The 24,809-nt window shown below is 42.4% G+C and overlaps 1 pseudogene across 1 annotated transcript; it reads left to right on the top strand.

Moving 5' to 3' along the window:
* Nucleotides 1–141: 141 nt before the first annotated feature.
* Nucleotides 142–23,239, top strand: LOC144524630 (uncharacterized; annotated as a pseudogene). The gene is made up of 8 exons (XR_013502624.1): nt 142–363; nt 5,466–5,566; nt 6,596–6,701; nt 11,368–11,385; nt 17,179–17,511; nt 19,564–20,722; nt 20,981–21,027; nt 21,260–23,239. The product of XR_013502624.1 is annotated as an uncharacterized LOC144524630 (transcript).
* Nucleotides 23,240–24,809: the final 1,570 nt, after the last annotated feature.

Here is a 24,809-nt window from a genome sequence, read left to right as displayed (position 1 = left end):
ATTAAGTAAAGGATCTGAATACTTCTTCCACCGCTGGCCACTCTACTCTCATGTGTTTAACCTCCTTCTCTTCCGGGGTGTTATGACTCCTCATACATGTCATCTTCCGTTTGCTCTGTGGCATTAACCACCCCTCATACACCGGCACTGCACAACATATATTGCGCAACAGTGTGGCCTCCGCCTCCTCGCACGCTTCTCTAACCAGACTAGACCAGCCATTCATCCAGCGTTTCCTACAACTGCCTCTGCAGGAGCATTACCAGCGTAGCCGTCGGAGAGCAGCGATGTTTTCTTGCAGAGCAGCCTGGCAGAGGTGTGGGCCTCTGGCGCGCAGAGCAGCCTACAGGTTGCCCCGGGATGGTGAGTTCCTTCAGCCTGGCGTTATAACAAAACACAAACCTGAATGATACGTTTTATATCATTAGTTTCTGCACAGTCTATGTTCTTTAAAACGTAGACGTCGTCTCATGGTCATGTGTCGCGGCTTGACTGAAATCGGTGGAATAGTACACGTTGTCCTCGTGTGAATTTCTCTGCATAGCTGCATCTCCAAGCTGCGGAATGGCAATGGCTGCCCATGGCCAGTGAAGGTCAAGCTGTTTGTTTTTTTTTGGCTGATCTTTGACTGAAAGGCTTTTTGTGGTGCATTTAGGTCACTCTTATTTTAAAGTGTTTTTTTTAGGCCATGCTTTTTCGGGCTTTCCTCATGGAGAAATGGCACATAGCCAACACTTGAGCTGGTTGGCATTTAATAATGACATTGTATCCACTGCCATAGTGTTAAACAGAGCAGTAGACCGCCTGATTAAGATGCATGCCGCTGTTTTGTCCGCTTGTTTCCATAGGCTGCTTTTATAAATGGCATGTGTTACGTTTTAAACCAGTGTTTAAACGTGGGCCGAACCGTTAATACCAATAATGTTACAAATGAAGGAGCCGCGCGCGCGGTCTTCTCTGTGAAATTACGGCCATTGAAAGTTGGTTTTAAACATGAATGTACGCCATACGTATACATGTAAAAGTGACCTTCAGCAGGCTATGGGGAGCCTGGAAACATGGTTGCCGCTGTGAGTCACGTGGTGTGCCTGTATGACGGTATTCTAATGTAAAGAATGCACAGGCACGAGCTATACCTCTACAGCTGATAGAAACTGGCAACTCACAGCTTCTCTCTTTATCTGTGATGAGCTTACATAACCATAGAGGACACATGGGAACATTGGGTACCCTGGGTGTTAGCACATGGGAGCATATGGGCCACCCGAAGAACAAATTCCTCTGTTCTCTACTCATCACTTGTGCTGATATGAATCAGCATTTAGGTTCTGTTACTTGCACCTTAAATTAATCCAGAGTCTTTCCAAAGTCCTCCATTCCATCTAATTAAATTTTATTTAGTGTCAAATCATAGCAGATGTTATCTCAGGGCACTTAACAGAGAGTAGATCTAGACCACACTATATAATTTTTTTTTACCCAACAATTCTCCCAAGAGCACCAGCGGTGCCAAGAAGAATGTCCTTTTGCCAGGCAGAAACCTGGGACAGACTGGCTCTAAATCACGACAGATGGTTATTTCTGAGGTTAGGCCATGTGAATCTGAATTCAAGTTAAGAACTAAGTGAATATGTAACTAGGCTATGAAATACAACACATTCATAAGCACAACATTCGCACAGTGCTTCACAATAACGGCATTTTGTACGAAATATCATACAGACAAGGGATAGACCGATTATGGGCCCTGGCTGATTATCGGGGCCGTTTTTTTGCCAGTTTGCAGATTATCTGTATCTGTGTTTTAGTTGACTGATAACCGATAAAGTTGATTAATTAAAAAGTGTTGTACTTTGGCTCGTCGACAGCTCTGTGTATGTCCCGCTGGTTCGGTTTCACTCACCACTGATTGACTTAATATCCCGCCCACAACACTATCGGACTGTTGGATGATGGCGTTTGTAACATTCCAAAATCTTAATTTTGACTTAAAGATTTTCATTTTCACTGTATATGCATATAGGTTTCAAATATCGGTTATGGAATTTATTAACTACTAATAATCTGTACCAGTCTTGAAAAAACAGTATGGGTGGATCCCTAATACAGACAGCATTGTAACAAACAGCAGACCAACAAAAGGTCCACTTGCAAGGCCTTTTCTGGAACTTTAAACTGCGAGGAAAAAAATAAAGTAAGTGGACCTTGAGTTTTGTGTTCAGTAGGTCATGTTTGGCTGAAGGATTGTAGCCAGCTCGTGTTTCGCCTCTAAATGGTCAGATGTAGCAGCCATTACACTTTTCACTTACATATCTAAAACTCAGTTTTCTCCATGTTGTCCAAGTGCTTGGCCTCCTTTCTTAATGTCCCAACTGCTTCGGGCAGCACCTCTTGGCTTCTATATCATAACAATAAGCCAATGCCTAAAAAAAGGTTGTAGCATGGCAAGCCTCCCTACAAGGGCTTGCCTCTGTTGTCTTGCAGCCAGGCACAACTGGGGGCCTCTAAAGAGATTACAACAAAGTAGGCATGGGCCGGTTACCGGTTTCAAGGTATACCACGGTTTAAAAACCGCTAACGTCTTCAACGATCGAAGTGCAGTTTAGAAATCCCTCTCCCTGCCAGTTGGTGCAGTGCATTTAGAAATAAAATGCATTGTGTTCAATGTAAAAAAAAAGTAGTTTTTATAAAAACAATTTAAAGCTATAACTGCAATACCCTGAAACCGTGATATTTTCGCTGCAGGTTATCATACTGTCACGACCGGCCCATGCCTACAACAAAGTTGTGGCCACTGTATACATAAGTCAGTAATGAGACATGTGCAGCCCTTCCCCACTCCAGTGGTCCCACTTAACTAGAGCATGGTATCATAATCTAATCCTGTGACATCTTGACCTGCGTCCCCTCCTCATGTTATGCATTTTCACCCTCTTATCCGCCCAGCTCATACCTTTTTAAGACTTGAGCCGATTAGCCAGTAAAAATAACAGGGTGGCAGGGAGTCGTGTCACAGCCCTGGATACTGGATTAGTTCCTGAGAATATGACAAGTTTAACACCCTCAACACTGTACGTGGCAAACCTCATTGGCCTTGACTTTTACAAGAACATCTAGTTAATATGCGTTTGGCTCACAGAGGACATTTGGTCAGTTGAAACAATTGGAGGCATTCATTTGTCCTGTTACTTTGACTTATCTATTAGACGTAGGGCTGTCCTCGACGGCCAACTGTGGCATCGCCTCTCGTCAGCCCACGTCGCCTTTGTCTGGGCCAAAAATTAGCACTGGTACACATCGCAGATACTACAGCCGGCGACTAAATAGCACGTACATTCTGCGCCTGGGTGAGAGGAAATAACACTCCATAGCAGCAGGTGGCGATAATCTATTCGTCATTCAACAAGGGAAACCGGATAACGTTGCTATGATACCCACAACAAACAGCGTTTGCTCGATCAGCGGCAGAACGTAATGGAGCATACGGTCTCTCTGCTTAACCCCCACCGGGAAGACAGCCGACACCGGGAGATGGCTAACCAGACTGTCCCTCTCCCAGTCTGTCATCCCGTTATCTCGGCAAAGAAGTCAACCTACGGTGGGAGCCGAGGGACCGAACGGCCTGCTGCTGGCTCGTTAGCTAACGTTAGCTTGCTAATTTCACCCACCCAACATGCCTTTTATGAAACACTGGTTACAGAAAATTCGCTAAACAAAATTGTCACTTATCTGGCGATAGCACTTTGCTGTCATTCTAAGACAAGAGCATGTGAATTAAACATTAAGTTGTTAACATTTTACTAATTTAGGGGCTGGCTGGCTGGCTAGCTTGCTTGCTAAGGGGCTCATTGTTTAGCGGCGCAGAGAGAGAAAAGTCTATAATGGTCTTTATATTAAATATCATGGTGTAGGATATTAGTTTAATGTTAGCTTATTTTATAATGTGTAGGTATGTAGAGATCTTTTAAAAGACATGTTATTGTTGGAATAAATATGCATACACATGTAGTTATGTATATCTGGTTGTACGTTTGCCATCTTGTGGACATAGTGTGCAAAAATAGATATTCCAATCGTTCAAACCCATGTGTGTTTTTAGAAGAAACATTCGGACGTCATTTTTGACCAGATTTGACAGCTCTTTTGTGTATTGGATTGGTCGGATGAGATGAAAAATTAAAGGATCCTTGTGTGTGCCTCTCACAGTCGTTTGTTTTCCTCACTCTCGTTTTCAAGTTGACGCGGCCGAAAAAAGGCTGACGCGTGGCGACGGTGCGGGACACACCGCACAAACTTGGTCGCCGTCGGCCCAACTAGGACCAACGGCCGATGGTTGGCTTGGTGTGTCAGGGCCTTAAGACCAAAATGACTTATCAACTAAAAAGGGACAGCCCTAATTTTATGGAATGGAATTTAAAGGAATTCATTTGGTTTATTTTTTGCTTTTTATACAGGCAATCTGATGTTTTTTTTCCCCCCCCTCATAGTAGGTTAGGCATAGTCAGATTTGTGGATACACTGTTTTTGTTTCCTTTGGACATCCATGCTCTGCTGCATGTTGTTAATGTAGGTGTGGTACTTTGGTGTTTACGAAGGGTTTAGGTGAAAGCTGATAAGAGTATTAGTAAGAGGTGCTGACTCTGGTCAAGTGTATTCATAGTAAACAAAGTTTGCGTGTCTGCATTTCTTTTAGTATTTTGTGAACTATTCGGTCGGAAGAAAATGCTATATCAAACAAATGATTTGCTAAGTAAAAAGAAACAGAGTTTGATGTCTGCTCCAGGGCTAGTAGTTGATGAGCATTTTCCTATCACCTAAAATTTCGGCACAGATTTGGCCAAACCTTACTGCAATGTTTTTAAAGACTTAAAATGGAGAGCAAAACCGGCCAAAATCAAACCAAAAGTGCATCACCTTGGCGGGCGTCAACCAAGTCAGGGTTTTTCCTGGCTCATATTGTACAGATACAGTAAACACAATGAGTCTGTTCCTTTTATTTGACAGAAATCTCGGCATTTTCCTGATTTAGCATTTCTGACAATTTGAAAAACAAAAATTCCTCTATACAACAAAAACCCTGCAAGTGCTGGCTGATTTCTAGCAATCTAAATCTTTTGTTCCAAATCCAATCAGAGTAGGAGGAATCATGAACCAGTAGAGCGCCTTAGGGTGCTTTCTCACCAATCCCTTTTTACACAGAGCTGAAGCTTATGGGCTTGTGCAGCACATATTCCTATTCCATTGACAGTGGGGACACATGGAGGCAAAGCAGTTGAAGTGACCTGCGATTGCGAGGTTGATCATCCATCTAGAAACTCTGGCCCTCTTTTAAACCTCCTAATATACATTTGTTGGTCAAAGTGAGAACATGTAATAAAGGCTCCATTAGGGAAAATCTTGAGTTATCAAGTACTTGATGATGGGTTTGACAAAGATCTAACGTGTGACCTTTTGACTCTTTCCAGTTGTGCAGCGGCGACCAATGTCATCGGTTCCTGGTGGGTCTGGGGAGAACATAGTCTACACTCTGCTGTGTGGTGGAGCCTTTGTTGGTGCCGTTGCATACGTAAGTTGTATTGTTTCTGTTCCATCATTTCAGCTTCAACTTGATACTAACCAACACTTAACAAGGTTGACAACTAGGGAGGTTTATGATGAACCGTTTAACCGTTAACTGACAATAAGTATTTAATACTTCAGTTAAACGGTTAAAAACAAATTATTAAAACCCAAATGTTTGCATTGTAAAAGAATACAAAACGTAGGCTATACAATTGTTTTAGTCTTCTAGTTAACCTGCTAGTGCGTTTTTTTGTTGTTGTTTTTTTTAGTTAGTAATAAAGCAAAAGGATTACATGACACACGATGTGAGCCATCCTACTTCACCCTGGCGCTCCGGAGAATGGCCCCTTTCTTTGGTCTAACAGAAAGTTCTTATCCCTCACAGGGGTGTTGTCTCTTCCTATTGGTGGGGGATGGGCTTTTGTGTCCACACCTGAGTGACCTTATGAACTCTCACCCAGTTTGAAGATGTCGGCCTAACCCCCCCCCCCCCCGGACGTTCATTAATATCAAAAAGTTGCGCATTATAGCTTTAAACTCGCAATAGTATTGTGACATAAGTATCGTCATAATATGGTATCGTGGGGGCCTTTGGCGAGTCCCGCCCGTAGCAGACGCACAGCTGACAACCTCGCCGGTGGAGATGGGCTTGGACGGCTGCAGACTTGTTGCAGCTGCATGGACGCGCAAGCAGTTCCAGGAATGTGTTCATAATGATGCACGGAACATCGTGGCTGCGCGACCGGTACAAGTCTGCAGCTGTCCGAGGACGCGGAGCGCCGAAAGTATGTCCGAGCGTCCTGGAAGGGTTAACTGGCACTCCGTTGCCCACTTGCCGGTTAACAGTTAATGAACCGTTAACTAGGGTCGGCTTTCGGTCAGATTTTTTTTTTTTTGACATTGTTTATAATTAGCATCCCGTTGACAATGCTAACATTATGTCCTCAACGAAGAGCTACCCAAATCCAACAAATGAGCTAGAGAAATGAACAGAATGATCTGATCAGATTCAGACTTTCTCCTCTCTCCACAGGCATACAGCACTGTGTCCACAGACGGCGCCAGGTTCAATGATCGCATTGCAGAAATCAAAGCCAGACCCAAGACAGAGTGGACACCTAAACCATGGCCACCTAAGAGTAAGTATTCCTCACCTACAACTTGAATCTTTTACCCACTTTACCAGAAAACACTAGTGCTGATCAGAGCCCGTATTTATCAAGCCGTACTCACAAGAACGCTGCTAAGAATTGACTAAAGAGTAAAAAATAATTCTTGGCTCAAAGCTGCGCTTAAAAGTTGGTTATCAAGCATCTCGGGCGTAATTTGAGTGAAGTGTAGGACTTAGGGATGATTCACGGCACTTTGCTGTGCCACAAAGGGGATTTGGACCGATCACTGAATAGATTTCCTTATTTAAGAATATTCTCAGATAAATTGATGAAGAATTCCACGTTAGGGTCTCTGATGGCTGGTTTTATTTTAGATGTGATTATTATTATTATTTTTTTTTATATGAAGCTGCAAGGCTAGCTAATCCTTTATCAAGTCTTTAGTTTTACCTTGTTCTTAACAAATAGCAGAGTTTAAAAGATTTTAGTAACAGGCTTTTTAAAAAAATTCTTTATTTTAGCCAGCAGTGGTGGCTGCTTATGCTGGTTAAAATGAGTTACCAGCAAGAAAAAAAAAAACCTGCTGCTGATGGTTAAACCTCTTCTCTAGTTGAAGTGCTCTGTGCCAGCCAGTGACTGAACCTGGCCTAAGAATGTTTGGGACGGATTGCAGTCCAACAGGGAAAGACCTAGCTGATCAATTTCAATATAACAAAGTTACTAGCTCTGAACTGGGACTGTTAGTATGTGAAGAAATAAGTACGTTAACATGCTAAGTGCCTAGTTTCAACAAAATAAGGCTACGCCAAGGCCCTGATTAAAAGACATTTATAAATTCTGCCTGTATCATGTATAATAATCAATCAGTTCTAATGACTCCCTTTTAAATATAATGGCATGTATCGGTTCTTAGAATAGAAGATACTTTATTCATCCCCGCGGGGAAATTCGAGTGTCCAGCAGCTCACACATGAACACACATTACCATACACAACACAGTTCCCCATAATAAATAAATAAATATGATACAAATGCACGAGTTAAAAACAAGAGCTACTGCACACAGCCCAGTTCTTATCTGTTCTGGTATAGTTAGGGGGGTGGGGTTTAGGTGGTGTTAAGAAGCCTGATGGCTGTGGGGACAAAGGATCTCCTGAACCTCTCTGTCCTTCAGTTAGAGAGGCAGAAATCTGTGTTTGTCGAGAGAGAGAGAGAGAGAGAGAGAGAGAGGTGTCAGGGGGGTCAAACAGCATACTCAGGAATGTTTCTTGGGGGAAGGGTGTATTAGGTTAGATATTTCTAACTGGGTGAGAGTTCACAAGGTAATCATGGATATGGAGAAACCTTGGACTGAGGATGCACTCCGAGGCGTGGGCACGCCTATGTGCTGTTAGGAATATTTACCGATAGATGGATGGATGGATAGGTAGGTAGGTAGGTAGATAGATAGATAGATAGATAGATAGATAGATAGATACTTACTTACTTTATTCATCCCGAGGGAAATTTTAGGTATCCAGTAGCTTAGACAACCATAACGCAACAAACGCATACACACACACATCTCACATACATAAAAATCACACAACAAGAGTTAAAGGTGCTAAGGTAGACTGTGTGCAATGGTGGTAGTGCAAAAGAGAACAGTGTAGGGATTGATCAGTGCAATAGCTTATTATTAAATATTAACTATGACTATGAAAAGACAAGAATGTAATAGAATTTAGAATTGCTTGACAGAAAAGAAATGATATCCGTTAAGAACAATATATAATAGTTTACATTGTTTTTGTGATCGTTTGGGAGTCGAAAACCGAAAATTGCGATCAAAATTCCATATTATTAAAATTCCATTAATTGCACAGCCCTATCGGTGATGTAGTGTTGTTCTTTAATTCACACGTAGCCTCGTTAATGGGCTGCTCTGCCTCCCTGTGAGCAAACGGATTGAGTTCACCCCGATCAAGGATTGTGGGACAGTCCCAGATTATCCCCGGCTTATTTCAGCAGTCAGGGAACGTTGCTGACGAAACGCACAACTGCAGAGACTGAGCGTATCAGCTCAGTGTTAGAGAGACACACACACACACACACACACAGCCGTAGTGCCTGCATGTGAAGTTTTGGATCAAGAAGGTCAGCAGTCGGGCGGACTATTGTCAGATTGGTTCATCAGTTAGAAATTGGTCTTTTTATTGGAGATTGTATAATCCAGTGAAGTGTTTTCATTTGTGCTGCAGTTCGACAGCATTGTTTTAAAAAAATACAGTGAGTTCTGTACTACATACGTTCTTTATGGGAAGACCTAGACACACAGTAATACTGAGTGGTGTAACAGGTCTTAAAATAAATGAGCATAAAGGTTAATACATTAAGTAGAACTGAAACAAATATAGTCAATGGACAGAAAATTGAATAGATTAGATTGGATTAGACACAAAAGACTGGGATGTGGCCTAAATATGACATGCTTATCACCCCCACAGAAAGCAGCGCAGCACTACTTCCTCCAAATGTGACTTTGTTTATTTGCCATTTTTAAATAAAGCGATTTGCCCATTCTGACAAAAATGTCAATTTGACAAAAGTAGACCTGAAGGCCTCTTGGGTCCAAACCAATGAATGCATTGATTCTGTCAAAATGGTTAGTTGATCTTTTCCTCTGCGCTCCCCTGTTCTAAACCTAAATGTGCCGAACAACGGCTCGGACCTGTTTAAAGATGGAATTAATGTAGAGCCCGATAGTTTCTGTAGATCCCAATAGTTTCTGTGGTAACCGCATCATGGACGGAATCGTGACATTTAGAATAAAAAAAAAAAAAAAAAGCTATAAGAGAGATTCCATAGGGCCCTTTAAGTCCCATTAAGTCAGTGCTAAAAGCTAACTGGAAAAATATGACTACGTCTGTAGATTAAAAAAACGTCTTTAAAAATAAATGTCTAATTCCCAGTGGCTTAGGCCCGGTGGGCCACCAGGCTTTCATACACTGGAGGAAACCCTATCATTTCCTCTAAACACAAACATCCTCTGGTCCAGCACACATGGCCTTGCGTATTCTGTTTGAATGTTATATCCGTGTTTGTGATCACTGAGAGTTTGCTTTTTATTTGTTTTGGCTAACAGACTCTTTAACTGCCCGTGCTCTATTGTAGATGGTTGAGATTAGTTTACTTGATCCGTTTTGAAGTGTGAATAGAGCAAACGTAGCGTGTTGACAGCGTGCTGATACCATCAGCAGCAGCACGCTTACTGGGTACCGGCACTAATGCATAGGAGATAAATCCATTTATTTGGCTTATGCCGAGTCACACTCACTGCTGGTCTCAAGTTGACCCATTTGAAGTCGTTTACATCGCACACAATAAGAAACGGTCCCATCTAGGGCTGAGTATTGAAAGATCGAGTTGATTCCAAGAGGGCTTTGGTCCCAAGAAGAGGAGTCCTAATGAGTATTTTGTCCATCAAAACAGATTTCCCATTTTAACACAGGCATTGTTTAAATGTAATTGGTTGTACAATATAAGTTGGTACTGTCATGCTTCCAAAGTATAAATCCTTTGTGATATATGGCAAATAAATTTAAATCTCCATTTTTACAGTTATATTCTTTGAGAAGAAGCACATCTACAAAGGCAATGGATTGAAAATGTGTGTCAAAAATCGTTGTTTCAAATAGGCATGGGCCGGTTAATGGTTTCAAGGTATACCGTGGTTTGGAAAAGTCAGTTTCAAAACCGCTAACATTTTCCATCATACAGTCCTTCCAGAAAAATGTGGAGTTTTTTTTATTTTTTGGATTATGCGGCACGTTTTCTTAAAGAATGCGATGGAATATGCGGGATATGTATGCGATGAAATTGCGGGAACTTGCAAAAACTGCGGTTCCATCGTGGCTTCGTGGCGGGGTTTGCAGCTTTTCGATGATGTTCACGTCGCCTAATTACCTCACTTCATAACGTTCCCATGGCAACGGGAAAATGGCTGCTCTTGTGTGAAGTAAACGCAACATTTTTCAACTTTCTGCTAAGGTATATGTGACTTTTTTTGCAACGAAAACGCGGGGATTATGAAATCACGCAAGCCCCGCATATTTTGCACGGAAATCGGCAATTTATGCGTCGAAAGTGCGGCGTATTTGGAAAAAATGCGGCCTCCGCATAAATATGCCCACTTTGGCTGATTATGCATTGAATTATGCGATCTCATAATCGCGTTTTTCTGGAGGGACTGATCATACCGTTCCTAAGGTATGAGCTGTTTTTTAGTCTTCAAGGACAGAAATTGCACTTTACAAATCCCTCTCCCTGCCAGTGTGCAGTGTGTTTTTAAAAATAAAATACATTGTGTTCAATGTTTTTTTTTTTTTTTTTTTTACCCAGGCATTTTTAAGCTGTAATTGCAATACCCTGAAACCGTGATATTGTTGCTGAGGGTTATCCTACCATCAGAATCTCATACCGGCCCACGCCTAGTTTCAAAGGTGTAATCGAATGTAAACTGTTACAGGTTTCCAGATTTGGTCAACCGTAACAGAATGAGGAAAAAGTTAAACGTTAACGTCCCAAAGAAACAAACCCAGAGTTCCTTCTTCCTTTGCAAAAGCCTGCATTTCTTTACTGCTCAGCAACTGAGCGGACTACTGTTGCCGTGGCTTGTTTCTATGTGAAACTGATGTTTTCTGTTTGCTTGCAGGCAAGGACGAAGAAGAGGGTAAGTTGTGTCAACACGGATATTTAGCTTTCATTCATTATCATCACTGCCTGAGAACGGTCTGAATGCTCACTGAAATGTTGGCATGGGCTTGATTGTACTTCTAATAATTTCACCCTAATCACTGTGTGTGTATTACCACTCATAGTTCAAGATTAGACCGGTGACGGTGGGAAGGAAACTTGACCAAATAATGTACACAGAAGTTAAGAGGGCTACACCTGTGATAGTAGTCCCATCCAACAAAGACAAATGCGATGTAGATATGAACAGAGAAAATAAGGGATCTGAAAAGATGACAACCAACTATCCAACTAAGAAGGGAAACTGAATTGGTATAGTTGGATACTGTCAATGTAGTTGTATGAGATATCAAAGCACAGCAGAACTTGCAAGCAGCTATTGTTGGGTCCACGCACCTGACACCAGTCTGAAAGGTCTCAAAGGGTCACTGACCCGGAGCAATCGGTAAGCTATATAAAGCTCCAACAGGTGCTTTAATACATTTGTATGCATGCTTGGAAAGGCTCTTACGAACATAAAAATGTAAGATGAAATTGAATAAATGCGGCATTAGTACAAATTGAAATTAAATAAAGTAACTAACTTAATTTGAAGCGTACAGGATTGCCCTCTGCATCAGGGCAAACCGTGCCGCAGACTTAAGAGACCGCTAAAGCTGATGTTCTCAGCTGTGCTCAGATTGGCCCATTTGACTTTCCTCAGTGAAAAAGTGTGCATTTGGCACACACTGAATGGTCGTAGTGCATTCCATTTGTACTCGGAAGTCGGCTTTTCCGAGGTCAAAGTCGGAAACGCGGCCCCTGACCTCGGATTTCCGAGATAGAAACTCGGACAACCTTGCAGTACCCCGAGCTCAAAATCCAGCATGGCTGCTCCGCCAGCATCAACAGTAGTGAAAGCTGTAGCACTTCTGGCTCATTTATGTCTCACTAAATCAGTGGTACACGCAGTCCTGTCCGTCTTCTATCGGTCGACATGTTGCTACACTGTTTGTATGCGCAGAAAACGGCGTAATCCGTTATCAACTGGTATTGCTAACAATGGCTAACCTGGCTAGAGCTAACCCCACAATGAAGAATCTGACTTGTAAATGGAACGCATTCAACTCGGGTGTGACGTCATTCCCAGCTCAGAGTTCCGAGGTAAATGGAAGGCACTATTAATATTAGACTTTGGCAGAACACCGTAAATGCAGGTCAAATAATGGATTCCACTGATGAAGAAAATTCAACTCAGTTTGATCTTAAAAAAACATCAACTGTGCAGTTTTGTGATCCATACATCGAACAATTACACATGCGTAAATAGTGCAGAGGTTTGCCTCTGAATAATAAAGTGACAGATTGAGAGGCATCAAAATTGTTAACGACTTCCTGTGTAAGCTAAGTTTTGGCTTTAGCCATATTTGCAATTAATCATACTCCTCTATTGTAGCTAGTTTGGGAATATGTATATGCAACATACCCTATTGCTTATGGAGCTTGGCTATACTTGGCCAATACATTTTGACAACCTGTCCTCCTACAGTATGTGACCTCAGTCCCACCTCTCCCGAATTTATCCTACTGGTTTAGTCACCAAATCAGTCCCCTCCTGTCATACCACTCAATCCCTCTTCTCTCTCTCTCTTCATTGTGTTCTTCATTCCTCTTGTGTTGGAAGAGGCTTTAGATAAAAACAAAGTCTTGCGTCATTTGAAGACATCTTAAACTGGCAAATAAACTGGTGACTTTGTTATTTTTTTAATAACTAAAGGCTGATTTATGCTTCCGCGGTAAGTTTACGCCGTGTCTACGTAGGTGGAGATACCGACCCTACGCCGTAGCCTGACGTGCACCTCTCAAAACGTGTAACTACACGTCTCGGCGACGCACGTCGCTCAACCGTGGCTGGGTAGCGTTGCCGACTCATTTCCTGGTTCTCCTTCTCCATAAACATCAAGTCAAGGAGAGGGTTAACTCTTCCTGCTACAGATTTCCCACCGTGATCAGAAAGCACAGAGGAGACACTTTGTTTCTCTCACTATGACTTACGAGTCACTACTCGCTCCGACGCAAATCACAATTCGCCGGCCCTGCTAATCTCTTAAAGAGATCAACGCACAAGTATAAACTTCAGGCCGCTTACCGTACGTAGGCTGCGGAGAAAGCTCTGCGTGGAGCCTCCGCACAAGCATAAATCAGCCTTTAGGCTTCTTCTCATAGAGCGCTCAACATCGACATCCCCAGTGCATCTTGGTAGCAGTCATATCCATTTTGGCTAATTCCCATGCATAGTTTCTATGGTTACTGTTAGATTGACAATGCCATTGTTGTGTAAATTGAACTTTGGATTTTTTGAAAGAGCTAGGTTTTTCTTCTTCCGTTTCTCTAACTCTATGTCTTTACTCTTTTCAGTGTAATGCTAAAGCTAAGGTCCTCTGTGGCCGCATGGATATTCGTCCTAGAACTGGACTCTTTGGATCTGAACAGGAAAACAAAATCCCTCTCTCCTCCTTTCCTCCCCTCCTGTACTGCTCAGAAAGAGAGTGCTCTACTCGGCCTAAAACCCCGGGACAATTCTGTGGACGATATTGATTCTGTGCTTCTTTCTTCATTATTATTATTGTTTTTGTTTTTTGACTCTTGCTGCTAAAGGCTAAACTCACTGAAGGTGCTAAATGGACTGACAGAAGTATCCGAAACCAATGTTGACTGTTGACTTTTCTTTTGTCGGTGGACTTTATCATTGTTCAACACTACTCTAGGTTTGAATGTTGAAAAAAATATTGGCTATTTTTTGTGGGACATTAGCTCAGTTGGTCAACTGAGCTGCTGTGCAAAGCTATTCATGCTAACACATTAGCATGCACTATTGTGAGTGATGGTAGCCCATTAGCACAATCCATGTTTGAGCTGACGTAGCCAGGTTTAGATTTAGCACGTTCAGGTGAAAATGTATAGTGTACATTTGAATTGGTGGGTCAGTGATACTTATTTACTGTATTAGCAATCTCAAAGGTTGCTTCAAAAATAATTAATAAATATCCTTCAGTGAGACTTTCAATATTGGCAAACATTTTACAGCAGTGGTGTTTTCAGTACAAAGATGCCATAAATAGCGTAAAGAACGATGACATTAAATGGCACCTTGGCATTTTGTATTTTTAAACAGATTTACACTGAAATAACACAAGTAATATACAAACGGGCCAAATACTCCTGGAACTAGTGGCTCCTGTACGTTGTAAATCAACAGATCATGTATGCTCCAGTGTTGGTAGAAAATTTGACCTGTTTTCAAAGTTCTTTTTATATCACAAATATGGGTTTCTTTCAACCAAATTGCCCCAAAATAACATGATGCACGTTGCATGGGACCCATGCACCGTTCTTTGCAGGTAAAATTAATGATTACTTTCATTGAAATTTGGGTGCCCCCAAACAAATTTAAATTTTTGGTTTTGCCCTGGAAGGACGACCAATTCAAGGTCGATGGGAAGACAACACAAGGGTTAAATCATTATGAAATGCCAACGTGCCAACAGGCTAATATCACTTCCAATGGTCCAACGCCCAAGTGTTGAGCACCAGAGTCGATGTTGATTCCTGGGCCAGTCTCCCACAACCTTGGTGTATTTTTGTTGATGGTAAATGTAGAACAAATGGTGGAGGGAATCTCTGTTAAAGAATAAAGACGCACAACCTACCTGGGCTGTCATCGGTGTTGGTCTCACTGTCACGCTCACTTTTCAGAGTTTTCGATAACGCGTAGTTTGTTGATTGGATGGTAAGAACCAAGATTCAACTTCACCCCTTCTACCCTGCACCTTAACCCATCCTCCTCTTCCTCCCCTTCCCTTTTCCCCTCTCTCTTGTCTACAGTATGTCGTGCTCGTCCCTGTCTTTGAGTTTGCATGCACTTAATGTAGTGAATGTGCCGCCTCTGGTTTTTCAGATGAAGTATTTGCTTAGGCAGTGCTCATTTTTGGAATGGCATGACTAGAAGTAGTATTTCTGGATCAGCCTGCTGGGAAACATTATCAGCTGTTAAGTAGCTCTGTTTCCATCCAAATGTCAATCTGTCTCATTTTTTACACAGTTGATATACTCCATAGACTCTAAAAGAAAAATAGATGGACGATTTGTTTCCACATCCTCCCACTGTACAAAAGTGAAGCCAAAATATCCCGGATACGTGCGCTGCCATCTTGTAATTTTGGAGCCAGAGCCTGCGCAGTAGTGATTGGAAGTCCCGCCCATACACCCGCACGACCAATTGCGAGTCAATCACAGCTGTCAATCATGACGCTTCACCGTGTTTTTATAGCGTCAAACTAATAAACCACGCTTATCAGGAAAATGAACACTTGAACAAACATCGGTGTGATCAGAACGACTTAAAATGGCAGAAACAATTTTTGGGAGAAATGTATTTGATGTGTACTTACATTTTTTTTTTGTTTGGCCCATGTCCCATCTGCTATAGAGGGGGCGGGGTTTATGACCTATCCTGCAGCCAGCCACCAGGGGGCGATCCAGATGTTTTGGCTTCACTTATACAGTCAACAGACTTGAGTCTGACTTGCCAATGAAAGGCAGCAAGTTGGGGGAAAAAGTTGAACCATAAACTGTGACTGCAGTGCGAGGAGTGTTTGCATCCTTCTAAAAGCACCTGACGTTTGACAAATCGAAGATGTTCAGCACGTGCATTTCTGTCATCTACATTGTAGAGCTGTCACTTTTAAATTAAAATAATTGAGAGCCAACGCGCAACTGTCCAAATGAACTCCAATGAAACCCTCGTACAGTAAGTTATTTCCAATTTGTTGCCCTTTAACACCATCAGGCTCTGCTGTACTTTTAAAGGGCAGCAAACAACCTCACTTTTTTTTTATCCCAAGATTTCTCCACCTTGTGGTATTGAATCCGAAATGCTCCCACAAATCACTTCCCAGATGGTTTATCGGTTTAGCACCACTCCCTAGTTTCCAACTTTTTAAACGTTCAAATTGTTCAAATGTTTATTTTCCCCACGTTGTAATGATTGTTTAAAGTTTGTATAAAAAGTGACAGCCCTACTACATTTCAGTGTGCAGAAAAAAACACATTTTGTATGTATTGGGGAAACATTTTATCAAATGTTCTCTCTCCATAGCGTAGTTATCAAATAATGTATAGTGCTACTTTTAATGTATTGTGCTGCTTTTTAAATGTTCATCAAAATATATTTTATTTGAAAAGAGGGATTTTTGCTTGCTTTATCTTCTTACATGCAGCATTTCAAACTGCATGTGTCTAGAAAGCGCACACTGGCTGCTCACTGTAGTAGATAAAGTGTCTACCACAAAGTAGGGGTGTAATGATCGATGTATCGATTCAGTGATCCGCGATCCAACATTATCGATGCAATGTAAAAGTAGCGATACACATAGTCTGTAAGATTCCCCTTTATTTTAGATTCCCACTTTATAGATATTCTTTTTATTAAAGAGAATAGTTTGTTTTAATTTAAATGTCTGGAGAAGCTTAGTAATACAATTGTCAAATCATATTTTAGTTGCTTTTTTTTAAATTGCTATAAATGTAGCTGTGTTAAATGGGCATATGATATTGTATCCCATCTATCGCAGGCCCCTGAATTATATCGAATCAAAATTGTAACGTCATAGACATTAGGATATCAGTATCGTGATAAAACTCGTGATTTACGCCCCTACTACAAAGTGTTAGCCCTGCGAGTCAAACCAAAGCTCTGGCTAATGTGCTCCTTCTGGTTCTTGTGTTCCAGCCGGGGAGGAGGAGGAGGAGGTGGCAGCCGAGGAGGCCGCTGGAGAGGCTGAGGTTGGCGAAGAGGAGGTTGCTGTCGCTGCCGCCGATGGCGAGTCCGAGTCCGTCGTCGAGGCGGTCGCCGAGGAGGCAGAGGCTGTCGTAGAGGCCGCCGCCGAAGCAGTCGTCGAGGCCGCCGAGACCGTCGTCGAGGCCGCCGAGGCCGTCGCCGAGGTCGCGCACGAAGTGGAGACGGTCGCAGAAGAAGTGGCTCACGTGGCCGAAGCCGTCGAGGAGACGGCCAAGGCTATCGCAGAACCAGCCGCCGTCGCTGCCGAGGAGCCCGAAAGCAACGGTACGGCTTCTTCACCTGAGGAGGAGGCAGCTGCCTCTGAGGCTTGAGGTTCCACACACTCACTGCAGGGAAACGCACACACACACACACACACACACACACACACACACACTACCAGACACACAATCGCTTAACCTCTGTAAGTAAAGAGCCGCTGACCGCAGGTCTTTTTCTGCCCTCACAGCACTAGGAACAATAAAACCGGTATCTTACAGTCACTGTCTAGAACCACTAAAGGTTAGCTGCTTCTCCTCAGGTGCCTCAGGTGGTAAACAAATGTATATTTTGCTCTTGTATTTATTGGTGTGGGTAGGGCAGCGTAAGGATGACTTTGGTTTTTTTTTTCTGGTGTGCAGTGTACATCACTGTGTGATGTCTATATTTGTTCCGATTATTATGGGGCCTAGAGATGTTTAAAAACCAGCAAGGCCATCTTCTCAGCAGGTTCTTCTTGATTTACAGCTGCACACCACAGTGAAACATTTCCAAAGTGGCAGTGAGGTATTTTATTGTGACTCATTTGCAGTTATGGGTGAAATAAATGTGATCACTGTGAATACAAACATTCATACAGATTGGCCCTTATTTCGCACAGTTAATATGACTCACAACAAGCTAATTCGCCTGTGAGAATACCACTTGCCTTTTTCTAGCGCTAAATCACAACTCTCATGACCCTTTTCACATAGAGCACGTCTAGACCATACTTTCAGGTTCACACACAAGTAAACGGACGTAGAGAACAAGCAGGAACCACCCTTCAAATGTTGTGATATCATTGGTGTCTTTTTGTTATGAATTTCTTTGAAACCTCTGTAATGTTGTACGTCTTCGTCGGGTATCACAGAGCAGGCAGTTGAAAGGGCGTTTTCACACATGTAGCTCGTTTGCTTTGTTCCGATTCAGGGGCTAAAATGATATTAAAATATTTGCATTTGTCTCTTGGTTCGTTTGTGCTCACACAGCAATGTTGAACAGCGACGAAACAAGACTTTTTTTTCGGGAGGGAAACGCTCCCAGTTTCGGAGCAACTGCTCCAAACGAGCAACACCCTTAAACTGTCATACAGCTGTGTATATCCTACAGCAAGATGAGATGGCTCTGTACAAACTCTGTAACTGCTGCAGTGGGTTCTTTTCCTTAACTGTAATGTGAAACTCCTAAGAACTCATTAGGTTTCCAAGTGATTCAACCCATATGTGATCATATTTTTATTTTGCTTATAACTACATAAGGAAACAATAAAACTTTTATCAAACCGGAAAGGTTTACTGCCGTCTTTTATTTGTCTGAATTAGTCTTTACTGTAATTTTTAAGTAAGGATATTTCTAGCCATTCATTCCAGTTTAAAAAAATTACCTTTTCACTGCCTTTTTGTTTTTCCACAAATGTACTAATGGTCTTCTGTAAATGATAGAAATTACAATTTCTATCATTAACAGAAATTTCATATTGAATGCAAGTCTTTAATGAACTTATAGATGCAAGCTTGCTCCTTTTATTCAGTATTTTAAAATACATTCTGTCCTTTCAATTCCTTCTCACTGCTCTCTGCCCCAAACTCTACTTTGCTACACCACCAGAAATGCACCTGGACTTCTGTATTTAAAAAGACAACTCTTACTTTTTGCACGGTTTGCATTTTAGTAAAATAATTTTCAAGAATGTAAAGGGGTGTTTCCAAATGCCACCAAAATTGCCCGGTATTGCTGGTGTGCTGCTTTGCTTTTGTCTGTGGCAAGCAAGCTGTGCATTTGTCCTATTCTTATGGAAGATCTTCATTGGCTTTAGCACTGCATCGATGCCCCTTCTGACTAACATTGGTTTCCTGTTGCGCCATTTTGTTTCTCCTCAACTTCGTCCACTGCTGGGGGTTGACATTGCATGTAGTCACAGTTCACCAGAGATTTCCTGGCACTAGATCCCCTAACCCTAAACAAGGTTGTCACAAATGTTACCTTTGGCTAACCACCACAAGTTGTGTGAACTTAATGTAGGAAAATATAACTTGAGCATCAGTGATGTTTGGATGGCTGGATTTTGTGTTACAGTGCTGCTGGCAGCTTCCTCCGCTCTAGAGGTACCAAAGATAACTCAAGAGTTGGCAATCGCTGTTGAAGACGTCAAAGAGTCAATGGCACTAGTAGAGGCACAGCCTGTTGAAGAAATTGCACCAGTTGAGGAGGCTACTAAGCCAGCAGAAGAGGCCCCTGCACCCACAGAAGAGGCGCCTGCACCAGTAGAAGAAACACCTGCACCAGTAGAGGTTGCGCCAGCAGAGGAATCTGCTGCTGAGGTTGCACAAGTTGAAGAGGCCCTTGCACCAAGGGAAGCTGTGCCAGTGGTTGAAGAGGCCTCAGTATCCGTAGAGGCTGCGCCAGTTGTTGAAGACGTCTCAGCACCAGTAGAGGCTTCGCCAGTTGTTGAAGACGTCCCAGCACCAGTAGAGGCTGCGCCAGTTGTTGAAGACGTCCCAGCACCAGTAGAGGCTGCGCCAGTTGTTGAAGACGTCCCAGCACCAGTAGAGGCTGCGCCAGTTGTTGAAGACGTCCCAGCACCAGTAGAGGCTGCGCCAGTTGTTGAAGACGTCGCAGCACCAGTAGAGGCTGCGCCAGTTGTTGAAGACGTCCCAGCACCAGTAGAGGCTGCGCCAGTTGTTGAAGACGTGCCCAGCACCAGTAGAGGCTGCGCCAGTTGTTGAAGACGTGCCCAGCACCAGTAGAGGCTGCGCCAGTTGTTGAAGACGTCGCAGCACCAGTAGAGGCTGCGCCAGTTGTTGAAGACGTGCCTGCACCAGTAGAGGCTGCGCCAGTTGTTGAAGACGTGCCTGCACCAGTAGAGGCTGCGCCAGTTGTTGAAGACGTGCCAGCACCAGTAGAGGCTGCGCCAGTTGTTGAAGACGTGCCAGCACCAGTAGAGGCTGCGCCAGTTGTTGAAGACGTGCCAGCACCAGTAGAACTGGCTGTGGAACCAGTCGTCACAACAGTTGTGGAAGAAGTCGCAGCAACCCCTGCTGGGGAAGTAGCCACCGCAGTGGTGGTGGAAGAAGCAGCTGCAGAGACCCTGGCAGAAGGTCCCAAGAGAGAGTACATTGTTGTGGTTCTGGAAGGAACACCGAAAGCTGAAAAAAGGCCAAAGGTGCTGGGAGTAGGGCCCATGACTGGAAGAATCATACAAGCTCCAGAAGAGGATGATGCCCCTGCTTCTGAGGTACCAGATAACTTTGTTCTTAGACTGATCTCAGATTGATTAAACACTCCATGTACGGAAATTGATTAGTATATAAGTGACCGGAGCGCATTTCCCATATGTCTCAGCCTTGGTTGGTAAAGGTGTAACGGTGTTTTGAGAGAGGGCTGAAGAGACCAATTTCTTATGTCAGGATGCTTCAGTATAACTCTATATATAATGGAATTGCTCTTGATCACGTTGGGCTTTTAACATGGATTTTTAAACTCTGCTACTCAGGGTAGGCGACGTCTTCTTAGGATGCAAATGCAGTAGTTCCAAATAAGGTACTGAGCCTTTGATTATTTCTACCATGGTAGAGTAGCCTGTACCCATGACATACTTGTCATTCAGACTGAACATTCCCACCCTTTACATACACATTCCTATACTTAGGTATCAAATAAACTCTAGGGATGTGGAATTGTTTTTTTAAAATGTATTCCTATTGGAATGTGTTCATATAGACAGACAATGTACAGTTCTATTGACTTTTGTGTTTCTGTCCTCCCATCACAGTAAACGGCTCCCGAATGATGACTTTCTATCCTGCAGAAGAAAAGGATGTGCCTTTCTCGAACACTTTCCCTTTCTCCCTTCACCCATAAAAATGCAAGGGACTAAAATGTAGTTTCAGTGAAAAGATACACATACGAAAAGAACCATCCTCCCTTTACATATTAGCGGTGCCCATATGGCCCATTACTGTGACACTCCACACTGACTTGACTGTATAGTCCCAGCTGATGGTCAGTAGTTGAACAGATCTCCTGGTTTATCATGTGGTAGCCTCAATAAGAGTTCTTGTACCTTCTGTGAATTGTAACCCGTTTACTTCTGTAGACAAAACTGAGCCATTCAGTCACCCTATTTTATTTTTTTTTGTACCGTTACAGTGTTCACTGCCTCAGAAATCACTCCAGTGGAATACCTTGATACTCATCACCGCATCCTGTTAACCCAGGCTCTGCCCAGCCACTTGTAATGTGAAACTAGTGTTATATTGTAAAGAAGCAAGGCATGTTTTTATTCACCAGCATTTTTTTTCAATACCCGGCCTCAGGTTTTTCTCTGGAAAAAAGACTTGCTATAGTTTTTGTTTTATGAAGAAAGACCTTGCTACCTCGCCGTGTTTTCAGTCTTTAAAATGACACCATAGACCTCCTCTTGATGCAGTTACAATTCCTAAGCCAAGAACACAGTTGCTAAGCCGCTGACTTCAAAAATTGAATTCTTACTTTTCAGAAGCTGTCATTTGATCACCTAAACTTATCATGCCAAACTAAATAAGGCACGCATTTGTTGATTACCCTTTTAATTGTCTTCCTTTTTAAAGGGTAAGTTAACACTGAAACAAAGGAAAACTGCTGCTGCTCTGCTCTCATTGGGTTAAAAATTCAGTTCAGCCCCAACAAGACGTAGCGAAATGTTCATTCAAACTGAAACGGCGGTGCGTCGAACACCGTGCTATGTGCACATGCGCACTCCTTTTTAATACGAGTTCACATTGCCGTCGCTGCTGATTGGCTAACACCTCTGACACACCCACCAAATGAGAAAAAAAACATACCTCAAAGATCATTGCACATCGATTCACACCGTTTTAAGGATACGTGCGGCTCAACCCGGAAGCCGTAGCAAAACGGTGCACACAGTTTTGAAATGTGCCCCATGTACCTTTCTAGCCACACCCCAGTTGGTGATGTCACAGCAGGATTTTGACAGCTGTTGTAAAACACCACTTGTGACATCATTGATTTGGGGTGTGGCCAGGCATGAAACAAACTTGAGAGGCCACATGTGTTTTCCTCCTTAATTTTGTATACAATCTAGTGATTATATAGTGAATGTATAACATTCGGGACATCCTCTGATATTATGTTGCAATCTTTTAAACTTTGGCTTATGTTATATGGATAGTGCAACAGTCCTTGTATCATTTGTATCCTCAGCTCCTCCTTAGCCATTGATATAGATGCGAGGGTTGGATAAGGAAATGGATAAGTAGCAGCATGTTCTTTCACTTTTTGCTTTTCTGTCCTTTCACAGAGCTTTTCTTGTCTTGTTCTAGCAGTCCGGTCTGCGTGGATGTATGATATAAAGGCTTGCAGCAAGTTTGAACCGTAATGATGCTGATGTGCTGGTGTGACGTGAAATGTGTGTGTGTTTTTGGAAGTGTTGCAGTATGTCTTAAGTGAAGTCTCCAGTGTGAAATGCTTTGACAAGTCGGTTGTAGTTCTCTCTTCTTTGATTTCTTCTTCCAGATTTTCTCGCCTCCACTGAGTTTCGGCCTTTGCTAGCTTGGTGTACGCTATTTAAAATGGAATTGAACTTGCCTGTTAGTATGGATTTAAAAATGGGAATGATTTTATTCTGAGGTTTCTATAGAATGCGGGTGGATGCCTTTGGCTTAGCAAAGGACAGAAACTTATGGTTTCACGTTACCGTTTTTCTTGTTTTTGCAAAATAAAAAGGGATTAAACTTGAATTTTACATTGAGTTTTCTTCTCTTTTTTTTTAAACTAATTTTACCCAAGAACACCTTGACTAAAAACGAAATGTAATTGTGGGTCAGCCCAGTGCTGTTAACTGTGGTCAACACTAACTATGAGCGTGTTGAACATTGTAACGCTATAACGTTACCATACAGTTAGCCACCAAGCATTAGCATGAGCCACATGTCAACCTACCACATCGTAGTGAGCTGGGTATTGAAATGTATCAATAAATATGGTCTCTACTGGGTGACACTGTTGCAAAGTGGCAAGTAATGTAAAAACAAAACAAAAAAAGCTGTATTACTCTAATTCTGTGACATTGGCGCCCAAACAAAGGTCCTGTGTCATTGATTCAAATTACAGATTTTTCTGGGAACATTGTTGGAAACGTTTAGGATAAAAATGTGTAAGTACACAACTCAACTAAATAAATATAGGTACAGTATCTGTTTTAGACAGGAAATTTGGGCAATGTGAGCCCAGTTAGGTACTCGTTAAAATAAACTGTGGACCTTTTGTTTCCCCTTAACTGGAATAATAATAAATACTACTTTGAGTTTTTATTTTGTTGCTACAGTCTCCATTCCTTTGTCATCACAACAGCTTAAAGGGTGACTTCAGCAGGTATTAAGTATGATTTTAATTATTAAAGAAGCAATAACAGTTTGCCCCTCATAAATAAAAATGGAATGTATTACCAATAGAATATATCCTTACTCAGTTCAATACACTTTTTTGCTGCTACCAGTAGCTGAAACAGTGACTTACGGTGGCCAATATTATCTTAAGTAAAACTGTAACTAGATAGTGTGCTATTATGTTACGTTTTATCATTTCCCATTTTCCCATAGTTGTCACTTGTGAACACAGTTCACCCAGTCACATGGGTTCGCTTTAAGGTATCTGCCACTGAAACTTCTGTTTCACCCTAAAACAGAATCAGAATCAGAAAGGGTTTTATTGCCATGTACGTTTTTTAACACATACAAGGAATTTGTTTTGGTGGTGTTGGTGCACGTCACACATTCTCTAGATGGAATATTAAACAATATAAGTATATGTACACAGTATGTATTAAATAAAAAATAAAGATAGAAATAAAAAATAAAAATAAAGAGCATTACAGCAGAGAGAGAACAGTGGCATGAAGAGCCAGGGGTGGAGAGTCAGGGTGGTTTCGGGGCCTTGTTAATAAGGTTAGTGGCGGAGGGGAAAAAGCTCTTTTGGTCCTGATGGACCTCAGCCTCCTGCCAGAGGGGAGTGTCTCAAAGAGTTTGTGTTTGGGGTGGGAGGGATCGGCCACAATCTTACCAGCACGCTTCAGGGTCCTGGTGGCGTAAAGGTCCTGGAGCGGCGGCAGACTGCAGCCAATCACCTTATCTGCTGACCGAATGACACGCTGCAGTTTGCCCTTGTCCTTGGCAGTGGCAGTCAACAGTGGAGGTAATGGTGGAGTCTGTGCTGTCTTAAAGCAACACTAGAAAACTTTTCCCGCTTCGGTCCCCCTACAGGTTGTTACCAAAGAATTTCTAATAAGGGAAGAAGTTCCACTCTCTCCTTACTTCTGGCTT

The sequence above is a fragment of the Sander vitreus genome, chromosome 10 (genome assembly GCF_031162955.1).
Source record: "Sander vitreus isolate 19-12246 chromosome 10, sanVit1, whole genome shotgun sequence".
NCBI classification, from domain to species: Eukaryota; Metazoa; Chordata; class Actinopteri; order Perciformes; family Percidae; genus Sander; species Sander vitreus.
Note: the sequence above shows the minus strand (reverse complement) of the source record. Positions and strands in the feature narration are given on the sequence as shown.